The sequence below is a fragment of the Astatotilapia calliptera genome, chromosome 1 (genome assembly GCF_964374335.1).
Source record: "Astatotilapia calliptera chromosome 1, fAstCal68.1, whole genome shotgun sequence".
Taxonomy (NCBI): domain Eukaryota; kingdom Metazoa; phylum Chordata; class Actinopteri; order Cichliformes; family Cichlidae; genus Astatotilapia; species Astatotilapia calliptera.
In genome coordinates this window covers 22,723,548-22,749,297 of record NC_137422.1, presented here as the reverse complement: position 1 = coordinate 22,749,297, position 25,750 = coordinate 22,723,548, and the positions used below count along the sequence as shown (strand labels likewise).

The 25,750-nt window shown below is 40.6% G+C and overlaps 1 long non-coding RNA gene across 1 annotated transcript in view; it reads left to right on the top strand.

The window, feature by feature from the left end:
* Positions 1-4,185: 4,185 nt before the first annotated feature.
* The window catches only part of LOC145425454 (uncharacterized), an 83,769-nt gene continuing 62,204 nt past the window's right edge, over positions 4,186-25,750 (top strand). The window contains exon 1 of the long non-coding RNA XR_013906143.1: positions 4,186-4,318. This is a non-coding gene — a long non-coding RNA (uncharacterized LOC145425454). The remainder of the gene's footprint in view (positions 4,319-25,750) is intronic.

The following is a 25,750-nucleotide window of genomic DNA, read 5'->3' as shown; positions in this document are numbered from 1 at the left end:
GACCATCTCACTTCCATTCATTTTTAAAGACTATTTCTTATATATCCCCCTGTCTGTCCATTAGTGCTTTGCTGTATAAAGCACCTGGCCATGAATTTACCTCAAGGCGATGCTCAATGAGAGCTTCTCAAAGACGGAAGAGTAGGAAAAAAAAGAGCGAGGGAAAAAGGCGGCAAAATTGTGAAACTCCTATGTATTTCATTTCGTCTTACATAATTCATTTTGAAATGCATCTTGGATGATGTAAATCTGTTCAGAGGCACCCTCTATTCCGAGCCTTTACCCTTAAATGTCTCTGTGGTTGGAGTGTCCTGAGGCAGTTTGGACCCACCAGCCTTCCCCACCCCCACCTTAATAAATCATTATGGCGCAGAGCCGCACTTATCAAGCTGGTCAGAGACCTCTAATGAGCACAGGGACCACGACTCTGCACAGCCCCAGAAATATTTTATTAAGAGCACATTTAGACACACACTACTCAGGATGTATGACCACATTGGTAAGCTCCCCTTATTGCATCTGCATCATAAATAGCAGGCTTGGGAGTACAGACTATGTGAGATGCACACATTGTTTTAGCTGCTCGCTGTGATGCGGCCAACTCTCACTTCTTGTATGACTTGTCCACAGCCGACACTGAGTGCCCTCTACGGAGTGCTCGGATTATTTCCTGGATCCCGATGACTCCTGTGGGGCCTTATGACCTTTGATCTTTACGCTCCGCTTATGATGACCCATCAGAGAAGCGAACATACTCACAAGTCAGACATAAGTCGTCTCCTTGAATAATGGTTTTCGGGCCTCTGCTTGTTTTATGTGCAAAATTTTTAACAAAGGCAGAACTATAAAAACACTCTCTAGGCTTCTTTCAGTCAGTCCTCAATCAAGGCAGTTCATGTTAGAGTATGAACAAATAACTTTTATGTCAGTCAAACAGACATGTATACCAGGCTGAATTAATTAATGAAGTCAGATGCTGTGCTGTTAAATTGAAATGAACCACAGCTCTTGTTGCTTTGTTTTTAACACCACCTACCAATTTCTTTCCTCATGTCAAACAAAACACTTCGCAGAAATGCAGCGTATTTTATGCGAGGGAAATCGCTGCCTTTGAAAAAGACCACGAGCTTCTGCTCATGTATTTTCTACAAATGAATTAATGCAATTTAAACTAGCCGGTAAGGCATTTTGTGGAAAAATGAGAAAAAAGAGAAAAAGATCATATCAGAGGTTAAGGCTAGTCTCTTTGATACAGTCAGACTATCATTAAAGAAATGCTCAGGCTCTGAGCCATGAATCCACCATTCAGAAACACCTGACCCAGGATAATGGCAAGTACATTGTTAATGCATCATTTTTTTAATAAGTTCCAAAATTGCTTAGACCACTGAACAAAGTCAAAATGAGCAAGGACTCACTGACAGTAATAATAAAAGGTAAGAAAGCCTTTCTGTTACATTCCTTTTAAGTTTTCAACATCCAAGACTGAAAAAAACTAGTGAGAGAAAAAAAATCATTACCCGGTTGTTTCATCTGACTCTTTTCTTCCCCAGCACAGAAACACCGGGCTGATTAAAGATGACTAAAACCTAAAACCGACCAAGCTACGTCCTTCTTCTCTTCCCCCCTCTCTGCAACTTTTATTTTTAATGGAAAATCGGCCCTGAGCTCGTTTACTCAGGAACAGAGGGATATAAATGTTTTAAAATTTAACCAAAAAAGAAAAAGAAAGGCAGGAAAATGGAATGGAAGGAGGAAAGGATAGGTAATATGAGAAAGATTTTAATCTTAATAATTCATAAAGCAGTCCTTCAATCCCCCTTTTCTCTCTGCTGACTGGTGTTTGATGAAGATACAAGCTTTCTCTCTGCTGGGCTCCTGCAAAGTAAATGTTGTGTGGTGTAGATAGACCTCCGATAAGGCCAATATATGAGACACTTACCGAGGGGGAGTGGGAAAATGGCGTTACCCAGACAGGACATGAGGGAAAAGCACAGAGCAGGACGGGATCAGAAACAAGGTTAGAATGGCAGAAAAGGCCCTAAGGGAAACCAAGCAAGACAACAACTCTTGAATGCATGCTGACTTTGGCACCTATGGGTCACAGGGTTATTAAAAGAGTGGGACATGGGTCCTTAAGGCTCCACAGACCCATGTTTGTTTATATAAGAATCATTTTTTTAAATCCACCGACAAAAAAAGGGATTTGTTTATGAGACCTGGCATCTTTTTTTAAGCATCTGTTTATTGTAATTAGCAAGAATGTGATGTTCATTAATTTGTAAAACGAAAAACTTTCATGTCACAATATGTCCTTGAAACAGCTCTGATGTCCACAGAAAAGCTATGATAATTTTTTTGTTCATTTCCTGCAGGTTTTGTGCATGTTTAGTCCAGAATTCACAAAGAAATTTTCAGTGGTAGGCAAGTATGAAAAAATTGTTAGGCTGCGAGTGTGCAGAAAAAGAGAACGGCAAAGACGAGGAGGAAGGAAGAGGGCTTTGCTGCTCTGAGGTACAACGCTCTGATCTCCTTTTAAGTTGTGGCCCAGCATGCTCAGCAACATAGTCAGTCAAACCTGCAGCCCCCCAGGGTTCAAGCTCTGCTCAAAGGGTTCTCCTCTCTGAGGCTCCTCTGTGTAACCACCAGGCCATGGCTCCTTTCCACCTCAGTGATCACACACACTCCCCGGCCAAAACTCGTATGTTGACACTGTGTTTGAGGAAGCATTCTGTGATAATGTCCCAGTATTGATCAGCTATCTGTGATGATAGCTGTTGGGAAAGTGACCTGAATTTAATCTAGAATGATTGCTAATGCTGGATACTGGATAGGTGGGCCCGCCTGTAGGCCGCCATACTCTAGGTGAGGGTGATGGGGCTAGGGTTCACCAAAGGTGAGGGGCCCATCCTTTCCCTCTGCGGTCATGAGAGTCAAGTTCAGCCAGAGGGTCTATGGGGGACCGGAGGTCTGGACGCCATGTCCATCTGGATAAATCTGCATACAAAGGCCAGCTGACTGAGACAGCCCCTCCTGGTTGGTGACAGAAGAAGATGGCTGAAGGAGACGGTTGATTTGGGAAATGTGATTTTTCTAAGTAATAGAGAACTGAAGTACTAGCCTTTATATTTGGTAATGCAATGCAAATTGATTTTCAACATCACCATCACTGCTCATATCTCACTGGTTCAAGTTTATTTGACTTACATTATCTATGTAATGGAAGGACGCGGCCTGTATATAATTTATTTAAAAAATGACACTAAAATAAAAAAAATGTTAAAAAAGACTTTAAACATTTAACTTTGAATCATAAGAAGACAGTTAAAAAAAAGTGAGGGGCAATTTCATTAAAAAACACATTTTAACATCCACATGTCAATTTTAAACTTCCTTCCTCTATGGTGGATCTAGATGTCATATATTTGTGTATGTATATATACATAAGCCATTCATGAGATTAGTGTGAACCTTGTCCTCCCTGAAGGTGCAAAGGCCAGGCACACTGCCGCTGCTCATATGCATCTCTTTTATTGTCTATTGTGTGTAATCACAGTCTCCTCGCTTCTCAGTGCCAGACTTTTGACCCCTTTTATTTTGTTGTCCATTTTCAGCTGCTCCGCAACATAACAGGCATTAGACTGCTGAACAGATGTGCAGGGATGGGGGGCAGTCAGTGAATGCTAATGAAGGTTCCTGAATCACCAAATTCTGAGAATGGATGGCAAAATGAGGAAAAGTAGTAAAACGCACATTAAGTCCAATTTTAGTGAAATGATGGCTTCAACTTAAAAAAAAAAAAGGCTTTAATTATAGCTGTAACCCAGATCTTACCGTGTGAGTCTCGGGCCACGTGTGCGTTTGTGTTTTTCTGTGTCATCGCGTGCACGTGTCTGTGTACGTCACTTACATGCAAGCGTGTGCATCAGCATTCTGGCTGTCCGTGCATGTGTGTATGTGTGTCCCCCAGGCTAGACAAAGCATGCTACTCCTTGGCAGTTCCCCCCTGTCACCGCAGAGGCCTCAGTGTGAGTGCAAGTGTGTGATCAATCTCACGTGGACCAGTCGTGGTGTCAGGGCAGCAGTGGATCTGACTCTCACTCACCCCTCTATCTCTCTCTCTGTCTCCCTCTCATCTCTCCCCCTGTCCCATTTCTCTTCCTCTTTCTCTCTTGCTCCTATCCAGCCTTTTCTTTGACTGTGGGACAGTAGGGATGCTGGGTCAGAAGCAAGCCTATAGAGCACCCATCTATCCAAGAGGATAATTAATGCATGCCAAGTTGGACGACTGATCCCGCCAGCAGACTACTCCAAACAGGTACCTATGCCTTCCTCCTCTGTGGAGCTGCCCTGCTCTGTCTCACTTTGTCACCTGATCTTTGCTGACTGACTGATTTGCTGACTAGCACTCATTCATGCTTCCTCTTTTTCACACTGTCTCTCTCCCGCCCTCTCTCTCTCTCTCTCCTCACTCTTTCACTCTCTCTCTCTCTCACACACACAAACACACACCGCTCGCACATACTGTACGCAAGACAATACTCAAGTGCATGCAGTCACATTACTGAGTAACTTTTAATAGTGTTTTCTTGAATTAGAATGGCTCGGTTTTTGCTCCACAATGTGTGGGTTTGCAGGTTTACAGGTGTAGAGTTAGAGAGACACATTTTCTGCTCTGAGGTGGCAAATGTCATGTTTTTGAAGTTGAAGTGGGTTGTCTTTACTGCTCTGGGCTGTACTAGGTGCTTCTACACCTCTGATCGCCTCTGATCGACTTTCACAAAGGTTACAGCTTCTCTCTTTACTGTGATTTTGTGTATTTGATGTGTTACTCCTTGCTGAGTTAAAAAAAAAAAGCACAATATGTGGCAAACTGTGATAATTCTCAAGCATATAAGTCTGTTTGACTGCTTTGCAACAGTGTTCCCTCTTTACACCAAAATGTAGGGCTCCTAAAAATTATTATAAGAATAATAAACAATAAAAAGAATGAAAGATGATATTAATTTAAATGGTATTGAAGGTAGTAATGGTTGTTAAACTTGAAGTTGCAGTATGAGTAGTACATTTGTTAGTTTTCCAAATGATGGTTTATTCTCTTTCTATTTACTGCCAAACTAAACAATATGCATTAAATTCACACGACCTGGTAAAAGGATAATTAAAAACTTTAGCCACTGTTTTGAGTTTCCCCTCGTCCCATTAGTCAGATTGACAGGTTAGATCAACTTTCGAAGTCCTGTAGGTATGTAGGCAAACAGCTACTTCACAGATGTGAGGAAAGAGGAAAAGGCGTTTCCTGTAAATGTCACTCTCATTTTTAGATGAAGAGAGATTTTTCTAAAGGGTCAGCACAAGAATTTATGGTAGGCACTGCTCTGGGACTTTTCAGAGGGGGTTAATTTGGAGAGTATGTGCCAAGGCTTTCAGCAGTCTTTTTTTTTTTTTTTGCCAAAAACAAAAAAACAACAACAACAAAAAAAACCCAAAAACCTGCCATCAAAAGCTGTTTGGTGTTGTATTGTAATATGTCTTAAATATGTTAGCATTCCATTTATTAGATGACACTAGGTAACCCATTTAGAAGTTGTTTTAAACTTAATTTACACGTACATCCACCAGTCCAAAAGGTTAATGGCTGACAAATTAACCCCTGCAGCATTATCTTACAAATGGCCTGCAGCATATGATAACCTATAATCAATATCACCAATTATATGTCAGGCAGAGGCTATTGGCTGTGACCTGTCTCTTGTGGAGAGACTTTCTGAGGAAACAGGATCTCCTCCACTATGTAGATGCAGGATATCTCACATGCTGATGTCATTAGAGACACCTGGGACCACCTATCATCCACTGGCTGCATCTATTCATCTGATTTTGTTGCTTCATAACCTTCCACTCTGCTTTTTTTCCCTCTTCTCCTCCACTTCATCTTTGTATCCTCTGCATCTTCTTACTCTTGTCCTCTTCCTTCCTTTGTCATTCTGCCTCTCCATCTCTCGTTTTAAACAAATGTGGTCATTTTCAAAACATAGTCTAAAATGTTTAGTCGCACATTTCCTTGTGACTGCCACTTGGCAAAAAACACATAAGAAAAATTTCTGACCAGATATCATCGTTTAATTTTGTCATAATACCTAAAACATTTTGCTGCTCAAATTAAATTGCTGCTTATATAATCCTTGAGCTGAATGTGCCTTTATTAATAAAGCATTTTCACCCAAAGAATAAACAACCAATTTTATTTAAATTGACTGGAAATCAGAAAAACTTAATTTTTCCTCACTCCATCTTTTTTTTTTCCAAAGGATTTGACTCTGGAGAAACCACAAACCCGGCCTCACACATACAAATCACTACTTGAATCTGAACACCTGAGCTTCTCCTTACAGTTAAAATAAAATGATTTTGTTCTTAAGTTGAGATAAAGAAAGTGTTAATGACAGTTTTTTTTTTAATTTAACAGGCCATTCAACAACTCCAAACGTGAAATTAAAATTACATAATTAGTAATAAATAAAGAAATAAGCACGATTAAAAAACATGCCAGGTAATGCTTTTAGATAACTGTCGGCCTTTTGCTAAACATGAGCACCTGAAGGTTTAATGAAGTCAAGCTGCTTCCAAATTAGAAGTATTACAACCACTGTAATGATACAGCTTGCACTATTATTATTTTTATTTATTTATTTATTTTACTATTTTGCCCCAAATCACCCGATACAGCTTTAAAAAAGTGTGTGGCTTAAGCTTTTTTGTTTACTTTTACATGACGAGGAAAAAAAATCTAATTGGGTGGCCTCGTCACAAACTTTAAAAATGAAAGGTTACTGATTCTCAGTTTCCGTCGTGGTCTAAACGATTTAAATGGAAAATAATATATTTATGAAGTAGGCGACCCACCTTAAATTCGATATTTCTCAAGTCTTACATTTCGTGGAGATTCATTTAAAATGTATCGTCTACAACTCTTTATGCATTTGAATAATAAAAAAAATAATAATGATACAAATAATAATAATAAACAAAAAAGATATGTTGTTTATTTATTTGGCGCTGGAACATTCGGGCAGACAGGCAGGATGTAGACAGCAGGCGCTTCTGTCTGCGTCCGCGCTGCTCCCGTAATGGTCACTGGCTTCAGAGACCTTGAACTTCACCGGAGCTGCTTGGGGGTTCAAATGCGGGGGGGCAGCTGAGAGCCATATGCCTTCAAGTGACTGCTGTTACACCCAGCGCAGGGGTGAGTAATGCTCACCGACTCTTACAGGGAGGACAAATACCCACTGGTTCTCTGACGCCTGAATATTTCTCTAAAATATATATAATCCTTCATATTTGTGTATCTGCGTTTGTTCAGTTTTTTACACAAATCTCGCGATTATGAATTTCCCGTGCTCCACACTGGCCTGCGTGTCACTGCTCTGCGGGCTTACAGCATTAATTTTGATCAAGAAATGAAACCTGAAATTGATTAAAATTTTATATTCAGGAAGGTATATATTTCTTAAATTTCCGCGATAAAGGCCTCATGAATGTTGAACCTTTGAATAGCAGCATGCAGATGGGCCTATAAAATATTCAGCCAAGAGAAAGGTAAGTGATGTGTAGAGTTCAAAACAAAAAAAGGGAGGGGGTCAACTTAGGGTGGGTTTAGCCCCCTCACACTGCAGCCACCCGTTACCCTCACCCACGCTGCTGTCCAGAGCTGCTTTAAATTTCGGCCCATCTTAGGATACAGAGGGTGGGGTTGTGGCTTACTGGAAACCAACATAAATAGAAGGCAAGCAAATAATTGTAAGGCCTACTCGACTCTAAATGTCTTGGTGATGGTCCTGCTACATTCATCATCCTCTTTTGTTTTTTCTTTGTTTCTTTTTTTTTCTTTTTCTTTCCTTTTTACCCACAAAACGGGCTATTTTGTTTCATAAATGTTAATTGATTAATGATCAAACATTCTCGCCAGTAGATCCGTTTACATCCTGCATTGATGTTTCAGGTTTCTATTTTTATTGCACATCAGTTTGGGCTATGTAAGACTACAGGCCCTATCCTCTACACGATATGTCAGTTCTTGCAGTATATGATGTCATGTTTGAAATCCCTTTGGTCTTTGAATGACTGAAAGTAACTCTTAATAACGGAGGCTAAATAAACACTATTATTTCGCTGTTGTGGGGAAAGAGATGGGGCTGACACCGAGGTTGAAGATAAATAAATGATGTTTAGATTTGAATCTTGAAAACAAACTCAGGTAGATGAAACGCTTGATTGTGGCAGGTCCCAATACTACTCGTTTGCCTGCTCGGAAAAAAAAAGCGAAGGTTTATTATCCATATTTTCTACCGCTAAACTTTGATAAATAATGAAAAAAAAAGTTTGGGGTTATTTTTTATCCGGAGGCTCATAAAACGATTTGGCAAAGATTAAACAGCAGGCCCTACTCTGACTTAAATTACACTGAAGTCAGGTTTATATTATAAATAATTTAGTCTTAAGAAAAAAATTGGGATTATTTATGTCGCTCTTTTCACAATTAAAATCATAATTTAAAAAAAAAGTTTTTTCTACTCACAATAGCAACAACAACAAAACAAGAACAAATTAAAGAAAACTTTAAATAAATATATATATATATATATATTTATATATTTACGAAAACGATTAAAAAACAACATGTTGAGTACAAGATTGGCCCTAATTGGTATACTCATGCTAACAAGTGTCCTATTAGAATATAATGAATATTAAATAGACGGAATAAACTTGTCAGATTCAATTGGATCACTCGTCAAATTCCTCAACAGTTGGCCCGCGAGGCATTAAATACAAGCTATTACCCCGCGATAAGGCCTAATTAGCCCCGATTAGTGCAGAAGGGGAGGGTGGGGGCGCTAATTGAAAAATCCTTCAGAAAAGGGAGGTTGTGTATTGTAGGCCCGAGCTCCTTAAGCAGCTCTCAGTGGTAAATACCATTCACATTCAAATGAGAGTGACAAACTTTGGCACAGAAACAAGCACACGTCCGCCTCCCGGCCTCAGCCTTTTTTTAAGCGCTCCGCCTTTTGTTAACCTGACACGTGCTTAGAGGAGCGTGATATGGTTAATTCCGTAGGAGGATGGCACTGTGCCCGACAGCCCGGAAAAGAAACCCGACCACATATATTTAAAAGAAAGAAAGAAAGAAAAGAAACAATAAAAAAAAAACCAATAATTAAAATGATCTCTTTTTTTTGGCCTCTGCTTTCACCTTACATTAAAATGTAAAGCTCCCAGAGACATGCGCACACAGCCAAGCGCGCACACAGCAGCCAACAAAAGCACAGTAGAAGAATAATCTTCGTTGAAATAAAAAGGGGGAGTGTGTGTGTGTGTGTGTGTGTGTGTGTGTGTGTGTGTGTGTGTGTGTGTTAAGAATGGACTTCAAATGCGTTTAAGCTACAGTATAGAGAGCAGAGCCTTGCACCTGTCTCCCTCTCGCTGGAGATTTGCACCCCTCCTGCTGCCGGCATTGAACAGTCGTGTGTGTCTGAGTGTGCGTGTGTGTGACCAGCCATGCATGTCATATTTTTCGACCGAGACACACGCACTCGCACATCCAAACGACGCCTTTCCTGCGGCATTTGTCTCTTTCTTGCGCATTACAGTGAATATGTGACCTAAATAACCATTTTATTGTCTGTTCCTCCTTTTAGGCTTCTCATAAGAACAATCCGTAATATTGCACGTTTTGTCGTATCCTCCCTCCTTCTCCATGGTATAGTCTTCTTTGATGAGTGTAATATTAACATGATAAGGAGATGTCAATGAAAAGCTCTCTACCTGACTGAGCAGACGGCTCTGTGATATACTGGGTCTAATGTAATATTAATGCATGCAGGGCTTGTTTCTTATCAGGAAAGATCTCTCCAAAATTGTCCTCCACAGGGACCCACTTAAAGAGTGAAGCCCACATAATAGAAATGATCACTCTTTTTTAGCCTGCATCTGAAAGATATCACTCCGTTTTATGCAGTTTGTGACAGGAATGCTAAACTCTTTATCTTTTATTTACCATTTGCATATGTATATGTTTTTAGTTCATTCAGACACATTATTTTTGTTAAATGTACAGTTTTAAGTTTGATCATCTCCCATTAAACATTTTTTAATAATAATCGCCATTAAAATAAATTAATTCAATTAAAATTTCATATTTTTTATAAATATTTAGGCTCTGGGGCTGAGAATATTCTGAGATCAAAATGAAAATGATTATTGTAAAATTGGAATCATGCTAAGTCACTAAATGAAAGTACTTACATTTGAAATTAGATTGCACTTTTACTGCTATCATCATAATTAATCTGGAATTCACTGGTAATTTCTCATATTAATTGCAAAGGTATTTCCATTATCCTCTGTTTATTATATTTATTTGCATATGCATATTAATTTATACTATCTTAATGGTTATCTGAGAATCGCTACAAAAAATCAGAAATAATTTTTGTGCATGGTGCCGAATAAGTGTTGACTTCAGCTTAGGTCACTTGAGTTGTATTTAAATGAAAAAATGTTGTCACTTTTAGGTATTGATTGTGGGATTGCAAATATGTAAGTAAAATTGAGTGTTGATGTGCCTCGTCTGGGCTGTTCCCTGTTAACAGAGAGCACCCAAGGATAATGAGGCATAATGCTGCCTGAGACGGGGCCTCCTGCTGAATAAATCCTAAATTATATCCCAAACCTAAAGTGAACATTCTCCTGGGGGCTGCAAGGTCAAGTCCATGACCTTTAACCCCAGAGAGTCTGGGTCTGGAGAGGAGGTGAAGCAAGAGACTGAACATAGCTGCTGCTGCTGCTGCTGATGATGATGGCAAGGGAAGTGCCGAGGACCTGGTTGTTGTATGTCTCCGCAGCCTGCTGTCCTCAGCCCTGCTCCTCCCAGCTTGATTTTAGCCAACACTCCATCTATTATTTAGGAGACTTATTAAAAGTTATTTCAGAGCCATCAGGTCCTGCCAGATGACCTGAGAAAGAGGCCCTCCTGAGTGGCCAGGCAGACTGGATAATCCAAATGGACACAGTGGAACTGCTAAAACACATAGACTGAAAACAAACAGAAAACAGAGCCTGCATTATTAAGAGGTGCATCCACTATAGGCAAAATAAGAGCTTTTCAATATTTCACAAGCACAATCTCAAGTATAGAAGAATGTTTAATTAAAGCCAAGTTTTGCAGTAAGATGGAAAAAAGTAGATGGCATGAAGCATGAAAAGCATAAAAACCCAGTTTCAGCAATGCACAAAACTTTATTAAATATCTTCTGAATTATGTGAGAAAAATCATTTTTAAATTCTTAAATTTGTTTCAAAAAACAGAGCAAAACAAAAAAAAAAAAGACTTAAGCAAGACCTGTTTTAAAATTTTGAGGTTTTGATGAAATGAAGCGGAAACTAACAGACGTTTGAACCACAGGAATTCACAAAAATAGGGTTGTAATCATTACAATATTTTAAATGTAAATTGTTTTCATTTGTTAAGTAAACTGCAAATGCACCTTATTTTCTGGGAATATTTAAATACTACAGCAGCAAACAAGAAAATCCAACAGAAGAGGATTTTGTTTCAAATCCCTTTTTAAATTTTATTCGAATTCTACAGCCAATAAAAGCCGGACCATATTCAAACATGTAGGCTTAGGAGGCCGACTTAACCTATGGCTTGACACGGCTTTTGTGTCGTTCTGTGTTTAGTTTTGAATATTCATATCTTTGTTGTAAAAGCGTGACATAACCTTTTTCCACCTAATGAGATGTGCGCACATGCACTTCCCATCTGTGTCCAGAGAGGGCAGGGCTATCATGGAGAGGTGGGGGTGGGGGGTGATTGGGGTTGGGGGTGAAAGGCGCACAGAGCAGGAGCTGGCCGAGGCGGAAAGGTCAGGAGAGGCAGGAGACAGGCGGGCTGGCCGACCACTAAAGCTTTGAACCTAACAGATGGTGAAGGTTAGGTGACGTCCCCTCGCCTGGCCTTTCCCCAGTAATTGAGGATAATTTGAGCACCAAAGAGAGCAGGCCTGTCCACTGTCAGGCCCAGAGAGGAGAGACGAGGTTAATATGAAAATGATTTTGCATTATGGTTGGCTTTGTGAGGCTGGGCGCAATCCTAATCCTGGCCTGAGGCAGCAGGAATGAAGAAGTGTCACCCTGGGTCCAGGCGCCACGCCATGCACATGAATACATCTCCAACCCATGGCCCTGTGCCCCCCATTAACCAGCACTCTGCCAGGACCGATTACACACTCCCACTCAGAAGCCAGGCTTTGGGGGCATTTTAGGGAGGCTTGGGAGTGAACTGACATCACCTCTTATCCCATAAGAACAAAAGAGGTACAGAAAGGCCATGTGATATCAATGGGGATTTTTCACCTCTCACCGCAGCTACTGTATCTGAGCACATCATTGCCTCTTTGCAACTTAACTCGAAACATTTGGAGTTGTTGAAATCTTATAAAGAAACACTGCAAGCGATGATGTTACATCTTGTCTAATCATTTATGTTTCCTTAGACTGTGACACATCTTTTGAAAAACTTTGCACCTTAACTACACTAACCAGACCTACACCCACAGGACGAGCTTGTAAAACTTCCCAAATGTGGGGCCAGTATATTAAGAAAGTTGCCTATTGGTGCAATGAAGTCATTTATAACTATTGATATAATAGTCAAACTGGGCATGTTAACCCGAACAGCCTTGGAGGGAGTTTCTGGGAAAATGGAGGTGCCCTAGGGACCCACTCATAAGCCCAAGTAAGACTCAATAGATAGATGTAATTTAAAATGCATGCCTGGGCCCTTCAATAGCAGAAGCTATTGAAGACAAAATAACACACTCAAACACAAAAATATTTACCATGTCAACTGTGGAATCCTAATTTTTAGCAGGTCTGCCACAGTGAGACCAAAGTTTCAATTTTTTTTAAAGATGTAAATATTTCAATGAGCATTATCATAAATGTATGAAGTTTATCCATAATAACCACCTTAATCAGATGATTTCCCATCTGTATAGTTTGCTTGTCCATTGCTCATCATTTTTTCTGATGATCTGCTCCTGCTGTATTTATTTCATTTTTAAATTCACCATATGACAAGTGTCCAATAATCTCTCCACATGTTTGTGTGGATACACACAGCTCTTTGTGTGTCTGTGAGTAGCTGCGTGTGCTGTTGAGCTGGGTGGCCCGTGGGCTCCCTCAGGTGTAGTCCAGATGAAGGGGTCTTTACCGGGGCGTCCCTGCTGCTGTGCCCTCTGCTTGTCTACCTTGCTCCCCATGAGCAGCACGCTTTAAACCTCCTCGGCTTGTGACCTCCTCCTCCAGCATGGCCTGTCTGAGCAGTAAAGGGACTCTCCCCACCCTGGAGGATAGTCCCTGGCTGTAACTGCAGTCCCCATCTTTCTTTCGCGTTTGCCCTCCTTGTTCACAGGAGCCCCTGCTGAAGTTCATGTTCATGTAGAGAATGTAGCTAAATAATAACTTAGTGGCTCTACTTACACCACTGATTTTGGTAATTGTCTGAAAGATGAAGCAAAAGAAGTGGGGTTTTCTTCCCTCTGTGGATTGGTCAGGTGTCAGGTCAGCTGTTCTCTCAGAGGAAAAATGCTGAATAAAAACTGCATGCTGCTTCCCTAAACAATGAGAGAAGCAGCTGTTTTACGAGACTATTAGGCCATTTTCTTTTTACTGGCAACAAAGAAATGCAAACACAGGCTTACACACACTTTGAATATGACTGAATTTTTCTCTTATTTTCCAGTTTACATGTCGCTAAATCACATGAATGAAATATTTTAATCTGATTCCTCACCAGGGGTCTGTGTCTTGTTTTTTTTGTAGTGGGAGATATTGTTTTGCATGTGTTTTCTATTGTACAAGTGCAGGCTAGAGATCTGGGAGGAACCAGTGGCATGACAGGGCTTTCTATAATATTACTTTCTGATTATTTCACCTTTTTTTTTTTTTTTTGCTTCAATTGGAAAAACAACATTCATCATTCTTTTGACCTATAAGATCATGGCAGAAAGTATGTCTTTGAAAGGTAAAACAAAAAATCCACTTTTAAATAAGATCAATTGTAAACAAACCTGGGGCAACCCTTTGAAAAGCCCCACCAAGAGATTTACCTCACCCTGTGGCAAATAATATTTCTTGAACTGGGCTTAAATTTCAAGTGCCTTGGGTTTATAAGAACCTGGAACAAAAGAAAGCCAGTCTCTGAACAGCAAATATTATCTGCTGGTTGGGCAAGATGTCAAGATTGCCTTTTTGTTGTCTCAAATACAGGGCCAGATCTAGTGTCTAGCAAATCCCAGAATAAACCTCAGAATAGACTCCTGTTTACTAGAATTTAGTAGGATTGCTGTAAAACCACATCTGCATTTATAGTTTGATTTAGTCCTTATCTGTGTAATGCATTTTCACAAGTTGCCTTCTTCTGGGATTACTTTAAGTTTCTTTTTAACCGCTTCCCTTGCTTGTTGAAATATGTGTTAATTCACAGTAAAAACAGCATTCAATCAACATTTGTTTTTTTCTCAGCTATCAAAATGTTTGCTCAAACTTTATTAGATTTGACTGCAATTTTAGGCTCTAAGTAATTCTGGATGACATTAGAATAACTATATTTTTTATGTTTCCACTTATGATATGCAATATAATTTATAAGAGGATTGAGTGTGGAAAAAAAAGGTGCTGGCTCGCTATATAATAGCTATCTTTCAGGATGATAAACATTGCAATAACTATTTACTGTTCCTTGGTAATAACAGTACTGGGAAACCAAGTAATGTCCTGTTCCCTTGATCAGTCTCATCGAGTCATGATGAAAGCATATGGGAATTTGCTATAGGGGCCTGGTGTGACATCCATTACTCCTTAATATCCTGTAATCTTTCCACTCTCCTCACTCCTTTCCCCCAAAATTCCCATCACTGCAAATATAACACCCCACCTCAGCACAAACATTCCCTCTCTGTCCTTAATGCTGTGACTGATTTGGTCTTTTGTTTGTTTATGATATTAAAAAAAAAAGTGAACACATCAGAAAGAAATGGCTAAGTAATCATAAAAGAAAGCTGCTGCTGCACCGCTGAGTCACTTTTCTTTTAATTGGATACAGCTTTTCAGTGAACTTCACAGGCTGGGTAAAGGGAGGAACGGTACTGTCCGTAATTTCGTTTTACTTTGTAGTGAGCCCTTGTCAGAGCCAAATAAACGTAGTGCAGCTCACCGACCGGGCAACCTTTCTTACAAACCATTGCAACCCAGCAAGAGAGCCTTCTCTGTCATCTGATGTTCCACTCTACTTAAAACAGAGCTGGGGGGTTAGAGTGTGGGGTGCAGGGAAAAAAGAAAAAGAAAAAGAGAGAAGCCATGGCCCCGCTATCATCATTTTATTTTGATTTTTTTCATCCCATTCTTTAATCCCTCTGATGAAGTCTGGACAGGCAGAGGCATGCTCTCGCAGACAGCAATTTCACTTCACCATATGCGCCTCACACATGGCAGGGAGGAGAGGGGTCTGTCGGCAGCACAGCCAGGAGAAAGAAGAGAGGAAGAAAATTCATGACATGAAATCCAGAACGGGCAGCAGTCGGGTGCATTGATACCCCGTGATGTTTCGTCTGCAGCATCCACTTAATGCTCCTTTAGAAACGCGCCTGTCATGCATGCACCCTTGCAAAAACACATTAAATGAGGCATGCCACGAATGATACTTTGGCCCATCGCAAATTAATAACACATATGCAGGTAAACATATGAGCCAGGTACTCACACAGAAGGAGCCAGGTACCCACACAAAATGGTGGTGAGCTCAGTGCTGCTTTGCCCCTCCCTACACTGAGTATGTGGTGCCGACACCCCGATCACATGATTAGAGAGGATGGAAAAAGGCTGCATGTCTACTGTGGTTGCCTTCAGACTTCCCTGGTTTGTTCGCTCGCCTGTAGGAGATGCCTTTAGTACACAGTAGGCAAGCATCGGTTAAACGCAGGGCAGCAAACAGAGGGTTAGATTACACGTATTTTATGATATGACCAAAAAACAACAACTTACATTCTGAATATATTTGTTTCTGCATGCATGCCCTTAAGCACTACAACATTTATATGGATATCAAAAACAACAGCATCAACAAAAATAGATGCATGTCATTGTAAAGGCGACAGGAAGGGGAAAGGGAATAGGTGGAGGGGGGCTAAAATAATTAAATTTGGGTCAATAGACCTTGCCCAGTTACATATAAGACGAGATCCATAATCCTGCTTTTCCAGCACACTCTGTGCTGAGCAAGCAGGTTGCTCCTTAAATCTCACACTTGCTTCCTATATACATAATATATCCATCTCATATCCTCTAGTCCTGTTTATTCCCTCGGTGAAATATGTGTACATCCCAGATGGGATACATTGCTTTCGTTCTTCGTAAGGTGGATAGAGGGAGCAAGCACTGGGCTACACCAAAGCTCTGATTGGGTAATATGTAATTAAGGCTGCGTTTGGCAGCTTTCGATTTTAGGTGAGAATTGAAGGGGAATTAGAGTGGCTGTGTCTATTACTAAGCTCAACTGAGAGCTCGGGAAGCTCAGTGTCCTCTTATAGACTCCTCCGCAGTAGGCCTGTCGGGCTTGCTGACATTGAGATGCTGTTGAAATGACCCGGTATCTTTAGAGAACGTCACCGTGTCTGCAGGGACAGAAAACAAAATAGAGGCAATTTACCTGTTTGATGATGATCGATGATGACACTTTGCTTTGATTGAAAGGTTTTCGCTCATTTCGAAACAAACGTCTTAGCACAAAGGTTTCCATCTGGTCCCATCCAAGATACCACCGTGAAACATTTTTCACAGCAACACATCAGCGTCACCGCGTCCATGCCGAGTTGGACAGTAGCTTCAGTGAATCGCTTTAAATGTATTTTAAATGGCAATAATGAGTCCTGCTGAGTGATTGATGTTGTCAGCAAATAGAGTATACCTAGGCAACCCTGGGCCCAGCAGGTGTAGATCAGCAGTACATTACGCAGACAGGAGAAATGTGGCACGCATGTGTTGGTGTCTGAGAGAAGAAAACATATATCAGCCGTCCCTCGGCAGAGGCAGTGCATGTACTGTAGCCACTGGTTGTGTGGTAAGAGCTTCGCCCAGGAGGATCTGTATAATGCTCTTCATTTGCTGGAGGGAAAACTGAGACATCCTGAGATATTGACCCAACTATTGACATCATTTGATGGTTTCTTTCAAGCATATTGTTAGGCTGCCAAGGAAAGAGAGTGAGAGTGTCTAGGGGGTGATCTCTCTGTCATCAGGGCCGCATGTGTGTAATGTACTACATGCATATTCAAGCTACTGTTGTTTAGAAAAAAGTAATCCCTCATCCTGGCCCGTGCAGCTTAGCCTTCCTCTTTTTCAAGTTTTTAAATCAAAGAAAGGCTCCAGCTCACTAACGCTTCTCATGCCTGTCAGTTTGTGTGTGTGAGTGTGTGTATGTATCAGCTGGTCTAATTAAGTAAATGTGTTAAAAAAAATAATTGTAATTTTTGGATAATCACAGTGAAATTCATCATTCATCATTAAACTGTAATTTGTTCCTGTTGAAAATTTAAATATTTTAGTCACCATTTGGTAATTACCCTAATTCACTGAGAGACTGCTACTGCGTCCAGTCAGCGTTTGGTCTGTGGAGGCTGCCCTTGACTTTGAGCCGTTCCCAGGCTCCTAAGGGCTGCAAGGGGCTCCAAGGGGACAGCTTTGTGTGACGCACAGAGAGCAGATGTTCCTCTGCATTTGTTGTGACCAGTTTGGGATGCTTTCTCTGTCCAGACATGACCTCCGACCCTTTAGGTTGATTAGCATGCTCCCGCAGTAGGGGTTGAAAAACAAATCTCTCGTAATCACAGCAGCTTTGCATTTAAGATGGGAGGAAAATCTGTTTTCAGCGAAGGATCTTTTTTCAGTTCAATGCATTAAACTGATAAGCTGTTATATGTGATTTTTTTTATACAAGAAATTTGTTTAGTGCTATTTTGGTTATCTAAACGAAATCTGGAAAAAGCTTAGCACAGTGTCTTATTTTAATAAAAAAAAATGCATTTTTCTTCCTGACTATTTAAAGGCCTTTGCTTTTGGAATATTTTCTTTTAGGCACAATACCTCTGAATTTTGTGTATGATTGTATTTTTCTATGTTTTCTTTCTTTATCCCTTCTTTCTTGCTTTTCTGCACAGATACAATAAACTACATTAAATGAGAATTTTTATAACATGGATATAGTAGTGGGTCTTTATGCTTTATGGTTATATTTAAAAAATGACACTTAAGCTACAAACACTCTTAGGCTAACAAAAGTTCAGCTTCAAGTTTAAGCGGTACAGTTTTTCTTTTTTCCCCGTCATGCTGTGTTTGTGTGTACCACTTTCACTGTATGCAAGGTTTCTGAGAACTCATATGTGCGAAGATGGAGCTCAAGCAATGCATCCCAGCTGAACTGGGAATATATTCCACTTGTCTTAAATAGTTAGGTCATGAATTCACCTGGCATGGCACCTCTGTCTCAAATAGGGGTCCTCTCTTCTGCTTTTCCTTCCGCTCACTATGTATCATGCAGCGCTGAGATGTTGTGAAGCTGCTCCCCACTGACCACCTTAAGGCCCCCGGGCTTTCTGTGGGGAATGAGCTGACTTGCTGACCACTTCAATAAAATTCAATCATGGGTATCATTCACAATTCTTGTAACTATGTTCAGACTTTATAATGTGACAGGCTCAGTCAAAATCTAGATTATTGGAATAGAAGTTAAAGCAAAATTTTCCTCCAATGGATCATTTGTGGGTGGGGCAAATGCTGTTACTGAAAGGTGTGCTGAAAGGGAAATGGGAAGACTTTCGGAATATTGATTCTTGTTAAACAAGGAAAGTTAACTTTTCTTGAGTTTATCAAACTAAATGCAGTGTGAACAGGTATGCAGGGCACTAACGGTTCAGTGTGTCTGACAGGATGTTTGTACGTATCAGTGTTGAGTTTGATGCTTACAAATGATTACCCTCTTTTCTTTTTTTTAAAAAAAATGTATATTTTAGATGGTTTTTTTAGGTCTCTGTTATTCCATGTGGAAAATAGCAATTTTGCCACATTGGATAGTACAAAGTCTTTATTAAGAAGAACTGATATCCCTTTAAAATGATCAGTGATGCAGTAAAATTACTCATTGTAAAACTTTAATTTCACAATGAAAAAATTGAATTTTGATATGAATACAAGCCCCATAGTCATAATCACAGTCCTGAAAAAGAAACGCCTTGCACCGCTCTGTTATCCTGATCAATTATATTTAATAATCTATTTTACATCCCGACTAAACTCTCGTATGACTCAGTTCTACTGGCTAAAAACTAAATGCCGGCTGATTCATGCTTTACAAGTTTTGATTGACAAAATGATGAAAATAGGATTGGTCTGTAGAGAAAAGCAGCTTCGTGGGGCTGAGCTTTGGTGGCTTTTTATTGTCCATCCCTTCTGAGACATGCTGCACAGACTCAGGTTTATTTGACCTCAGCCACATTGTTGACTTTTTCAAGGTAATGGGAAGCATCTTATTGTGTTGTCTGAAGTACGTTGATTATTGCTTTCCCTATGAAAGTTTCTCCAGGATCAAAGACTCTCTCATGCATTAATAAAGGGTGTTTTGTGAGACTCTTATTAGCTGTAATGTGCCTGTCTGGTAATTCATGTCTGATGGCAGCAAGCGTCAGTTGTAGGCGGAAGAATGAAAGAGCACAGACAGTGTTGTATTTCAATATTGCTGCCTTTTATGGGTACTGGGGCTAAATTTATATTGATCTGAATTTGATAATGATTCTATTAGCTCTATTAAATCTGTATATATTCAAGGGCTCAGTTACACACTGAAACAGAAAAAGAGCCAAAGAAAACAAATTAGTGTGTAAGGGTGGATTGTGTTGCATGTAATATAAGAGGGGGCCAGCGGGGATCATCAGGAGCTGTCAGTGAAGTTGGAAAGGAGAAAAGAAGAGCCTGTGTTTGTGCTTGTGTATGTGTAAATATCTAAATTGCTTCTGGCAGATGATAATTAATAGATGTAATAAATTATTCAAATTGTGCGTGGTGTGTGTGTGTGTTTGTGTGCGTGTGTGTGGGAGGTTAATATACATAAACCTATAATATGTTTGTGTACATTTTAAAATGCAACACTCTGTTTCACAAGTATTTTTGTGCTATAAAATTTTATATTATCACCTGTTTTTTTTATTAAAGGAAGTTTAGCATACCTAGCTGCATCCTAGGTGATAATCTTCTCCTCGAACATAGAAGTTGGTCCGTTTACAGAGGCCACTAGGTCAGTTGTTATTAACACACTTACCAATTATTGGCACATCACTGACACTGGTCAGCGAGCCTGCCAATACCTGTCTCCTGCTATCATGGCCAGACAAAGGTCATTATCAGAGATCTGGGCCACAATGGGGGACCTCAGGGACTCCACTATTCACCGGCTCAACAGGCCTATAGCCAAGGCAGGTCAGGTCAAGGCTAGCGCCCGCCCTCCAACCTCAGCCTCTCTCTGACTTCTTCCTCTTCTCTCTCTCTCTGCGTTTCTGCCTCATCCTGGTTTTTTTTCCCTTTACCACACGCCGCAGCTTCCATGAAAGACTTTACTGGCACACCTTGATATTTTCTTAGTTTCCGGGGATGTTTTCTATCACTAGATTTACAGCCATGTAGGTTATCATCACTGAGTGCCTCCAAGCTTTGCCTGTGGCTTGCAGTTAACAGTTGATATGGAGGAATCGCAAGTCATCCTCAGTGTTTTCATTTCAGCTGGCACCATAGGCCTGATAAATCTTTAGGAAAACACTCATTTAGATGGTATGCATATGGATACATGCCTTGAGAGTAATGCGCGTTGTATACTTAGGGGAATTAACATAAGACATTTTACACAGTCTAAGAAAAATATAATTCATGCATAATTGATTGGCGGCATGATTGCCTGAGTTTACTGTCATTTTTCTGTGGTGAGACAAAGTCTTTCCTCAGGCTGTTTAGCCTAATGGACTTTGGGGATATTTAATTTAGGGCTGTCCAGGAGCTGATGTGGAGCTCCAAAACTCTCACTCCTTTTTATATAACATATATGGATCCAACTACTCAAATGACTCTCATTTAGCACGCAAACCCATGGTCAGAGCCAGTCTAATTGCCTGTCATTTTGATAAACTCCATCAAGTTATTTAAATGTGTTGCGCCTCACATCCCAGTTTGAGGCGCAGGTGAGAAGAGAGGGTGCCTGCTTCAGTCTGTTTCATGACACGCTCTCGGTTTACACACAGTTGTGTTCGACAGAATCACAGTATAGTGCAAAATCTACTGTGTATGAAAATGAAAGATTGTGGAAACACACCACAAACACATCTTTAAAATCATGAAATACAAACGTCATCTAGGAAGGGGCGTTGTGCACTCTTTTGATGTTGCCGTGGAAAAAAGACTTGAGATTAAAAGAAGATTATAGTCAAAGTTTAATTTTTCAGTTATAATTTTTTAATAGTCTTAATTTGACAGAACTGTAGCGATCAAGGGGGAAGGACTGCAGACAAGGGTCCAGGACAGAATCAAACCTGGGATGCTGCAGCCTTTTGTCGGCTCATCAAGTGAGCTAAAGTTTTAACATATTTTTGATCATGATGGTACTACTCCTGTTTTCAGTAGTGTAAAGTTGCATTTGCAGTAGTACTCTATTTATCTGTCCATTTTGGAAGTACGATTGAGGGTATTCACTTTAGTCACTGAAACAAAAACACACCAGCCACTGAAGAATCATACAGGACAACACGTACATATTTGTTTGTGATTTTTTGGAGGGGGAATGGTGCGTGATTATTTTGACCTAGCATTTATAAGAAAATGCTCACAGTAGGACTGAAGCAGGTGTGGAAGCCCATCATTGGTTGGTTAAAGTTTAAATGCTGCTCTCTGCTTTCAACAAACTGGTTTGTGTGTTGCTGAAGGCGTTGGACAGGTTGTTTTAGTTATTAATAAGTCCTCTCCAACAGATAAACTGAGATTGGCAAGCTGTCTGTCATGAAGAGGGGGATGAAATAATAAACGTGAGGATTCTTGGAAGGTTTTCTTCACAGTTTATTTATAGTGAACACTTGCTCAGTCCAACACAATACTAACTGATGAATGAAAAGATTAAAGTTGCAACAAGAGTTGGACATTTTCACAGCTAGGCACTTTCCACGGGGCGTACCAGCAGGCTAGGAACTTATGACGGCTCAAAACCAGGACGGGCTAATAGCCACATTCGGCGGTGGGCCCTTTCACAGCAGGGTGGACGGGGTGAACAGAACACGGCCAAGCCCCCGGTCGCCGCTTCATTATCCTGCTGTAACCATCCACATCAGCAGACACCTCCGCTCCAGCCTGCTGGGCCTGCTGCTGCACCGACCACTCGCCCGAGACGAAAGGCAATGAACTCCAAAACATGCCGTTCATCTTCCAGATGGAGTGATTTACTGATTTAGCATGGACTCTCTCCCCCAAGAGCCACTGCACCCATATACCAGCTTTCCCCACTCTGCTGAATAAACATTTATATTCTTTAACTTGATGTTCTGATATTATGAAAATAGAAATCAAGCAGTCGAAATGCATTTGGAACATTCTCTGCATAACCAACCGATGGAGAAAATAGAGAAAAATGACACTGGGGGAGTAAGTGAGGAAAAATGAATATATCTGACTGGACTGCAGTGTTCAGAGGGGATTTGAAATTGTACTGGGGGAGGACGGGAGTGTGGGGTTGCTCCTTTTCTTGCTGAGTTGTGCCGAAGAGGAGAAGGGGCACAGTTACTTTTTATTTCCCCCTTTTTTTATTACCTTCCAAGAAGGAGAGTTTTTTAGAAGCTGGATTTCAATTTCGTAATTTTCTCATCACTCTGATGCGGCCACCTGTCTCTTCCTAAGATCCCCTTCCTTTGTCTCTTGAATAATAAGCCTACGTCCGCATACGAAATGGGGTAAGGAGAATGACCAGGGAGGGAAAATAGAAGGTGTTAGTGAGGGAGGCAAGAAATGAAAAAGTGGGGGAGAGAAAAAGAATATATATATATGTGGGAAAAAAAACACAACACCGCAATAGAAGGTGTGCTGGGGGAGGGAGGGGTGTATTAAAAGATGAGAGAGGTGACCTTTTTCTCCCGGCTTGCGTCTGGCCATCAGTAAGCAGCCATGTTTGAGAGGGAAGCCATTTTCTTGTCCCGCTCATTATTGTTGTGTTTTATATTCAGCTGTGTTGGGATTCGCTGGTCACTGTTCAACCCTGCAGTCATGTCAGGCTTCAGTTGAAGGGTGTATATTATGTCTGTGTCTGTGTGTGGAAGGTTTAAGGGAGGGGCTGTGAAGGGTAGCCAGGGGCGCTAAGGATTAGACAGAAAGACCACTGGGTTGGAGGCCAGAGCTCAAGTTCATCAAAGACAGACAGACAGACAATGGAAAGCTCTTCAGAAAGCAATTGGGCTCTTAGTGATTTTGGCGTCTGTGGCGTTGGCCGTCCTGCAAAACTCTCTTCTTGTGCATCGCCGTCATCTCCACCTTTTGCTCCTTCATGCCTTCTCCCAGTCCAGCTACCTTCCCGTAAGGATGGCCAGATGCCACGGTGACCATTTGTGTGTTTATTTGCGTGGTTCATTTTCCCTGTGTGTGTGTGTATGAGGGACAAAGGTGCTATTTTTTCTGGGCATGCGCACGGGGTCAGACTGTGCTCTGAGCACAATACTTGACGATAGCACGGCACACACACATAGCACACCACCACTACCATCAGTCCTTCTCCCTCCTGCCCTTCTCCCAACCTAACCTCCTCCCTCTTTACACCCCTTCACTAGGACATCTGCTCCCCTAGCGTAGCTGCCATTGTGGCGCTCCTCACTAACAGGGGTTTTAGCCACTGGTGGTGTGAAATTAAACAGCCACCTCGTCCCTTGATGATAAGTGGCGTCCTGTCTTCATGCTGCGGCTATCTCCTGTCACACAGCACAAGGTCACGCTTTCAAGGGTGATCATGGGAATTAGACTTCACTATTGTAAAAAAAAAAGAAAAAGAAAAAAATGATAAAGAGTGAACACGAAGGAGCAATAGTCGAAACTATCTTTTTTTTGGTGCTGTTTTCTATTTTTGACTGAACCCCTCTATCTGATATTGTATTGGACATGAAAATACACTGAATCACCTCCATCATGCAGCACCCACATCCATTTTGTGCCCTGTTTTCATGAAAGTAAACACTTATGTGGCTGTCTCATAGTCTTAATATCATCAAATATTCTATTTGAAACACGGGTGAATATTCTAATTACGTATCATTCACAGAGCCACAATCAGAAGGTGCACTTAGAAAAAGGAAAAGGAGCCATAGAAGTAATGAAAAGGCTTTTTTCCTTGGCAAATTATCTTCTTGAAATTAATAGTTAATATTTTAGTATTGTTATATATTTTTAATTCACCCTTTGCATTTTTGCAAATATAATGTATCCTTCCACATTCATTTCGCTGCGCGGTCCTGATGAGTACTTCAAATGTGAATTAAAGCACTCAATTTTAAGAGGAAAATGAGTAATAATTCAAAGATATTAATAAAACATAATAATGCTATTCAGGAAAATTGAAAGTTGGAAAAACAGAGGAGAAGGAAGGAAGAAACATTAACTCTTAAAGTGTTTAGCGATGCTTTATGGTTACCCGTCTAGAAAATGATGCGCACCGAGTGGATATCAGGCACACGGCAGGTTTTTATGTCACTGGTCAGATGGGAGCGTGAGGTTGGAGAGCAGATGACAGTTGTGTGAAAGAGGAGGACTTTAAGAGCGAGTGGGTTAAACTATTAATTGTCTTGTTTATATAGTAATTACACCTTGTAACTTGTACCATGGTGAGGCCAGTAAGCAGACAGATGGAAGTGTGTGGCAGTGTGCCGGTCAGTGCTGGACACAGCAGCAGGAGGATTAGAGGTGACTCTAGATCACTTTTTCCCCCCTGTCTCATAAGATATCACTTTCTTCCCCATTCACTTAGTCTCTCTCAATTTAAGATAGTTAAGCAAAGGAAATGAAATTCCATTTTTTTATACCAGGGCTTTTAAAAATAATATTAGAAATTCTCATGATTATGATAGTATTAAAATGATTGAGATGGACTGTTAATGCCAATGGAGTAATTTTCCAGTTCTACTTAAGCCCTAATAGCAGTGATAGAATGGCCCAGCTGGGCCTTTGGCCACATCATTTCCTTTTCCAGGTACAGAAGATGGGCATCCTGTGGCTGAGGACCAAGCAGTTAACAGGCTCTACTGGGGACAGGCAGCTGGAGACTGAATTAGACTGTATAATAAAGTGCAGCACGGTGAGGGTCACATGGATAGTCATGAATTGTGTAAACAATTAACTTTCAATATCTTTTGTGGATTTTAAGCTGAGTAAGTGCGTGTGTGTATCTCTGTGTGTGTTAGCTGTTAAATGCATCTTTGTTTAAATCTTTTATGAGAAATATTAAATCTGTTCAAGTTTAGGCTGCGATGTGGTGAAAATGATCATTAGGTATTCAGCAGAGGCTCACAGCCTACATATTGAGTGATTGGATGAGATTCTTGTGTTTCTGTTGTATTGGAGTGATTCTCCT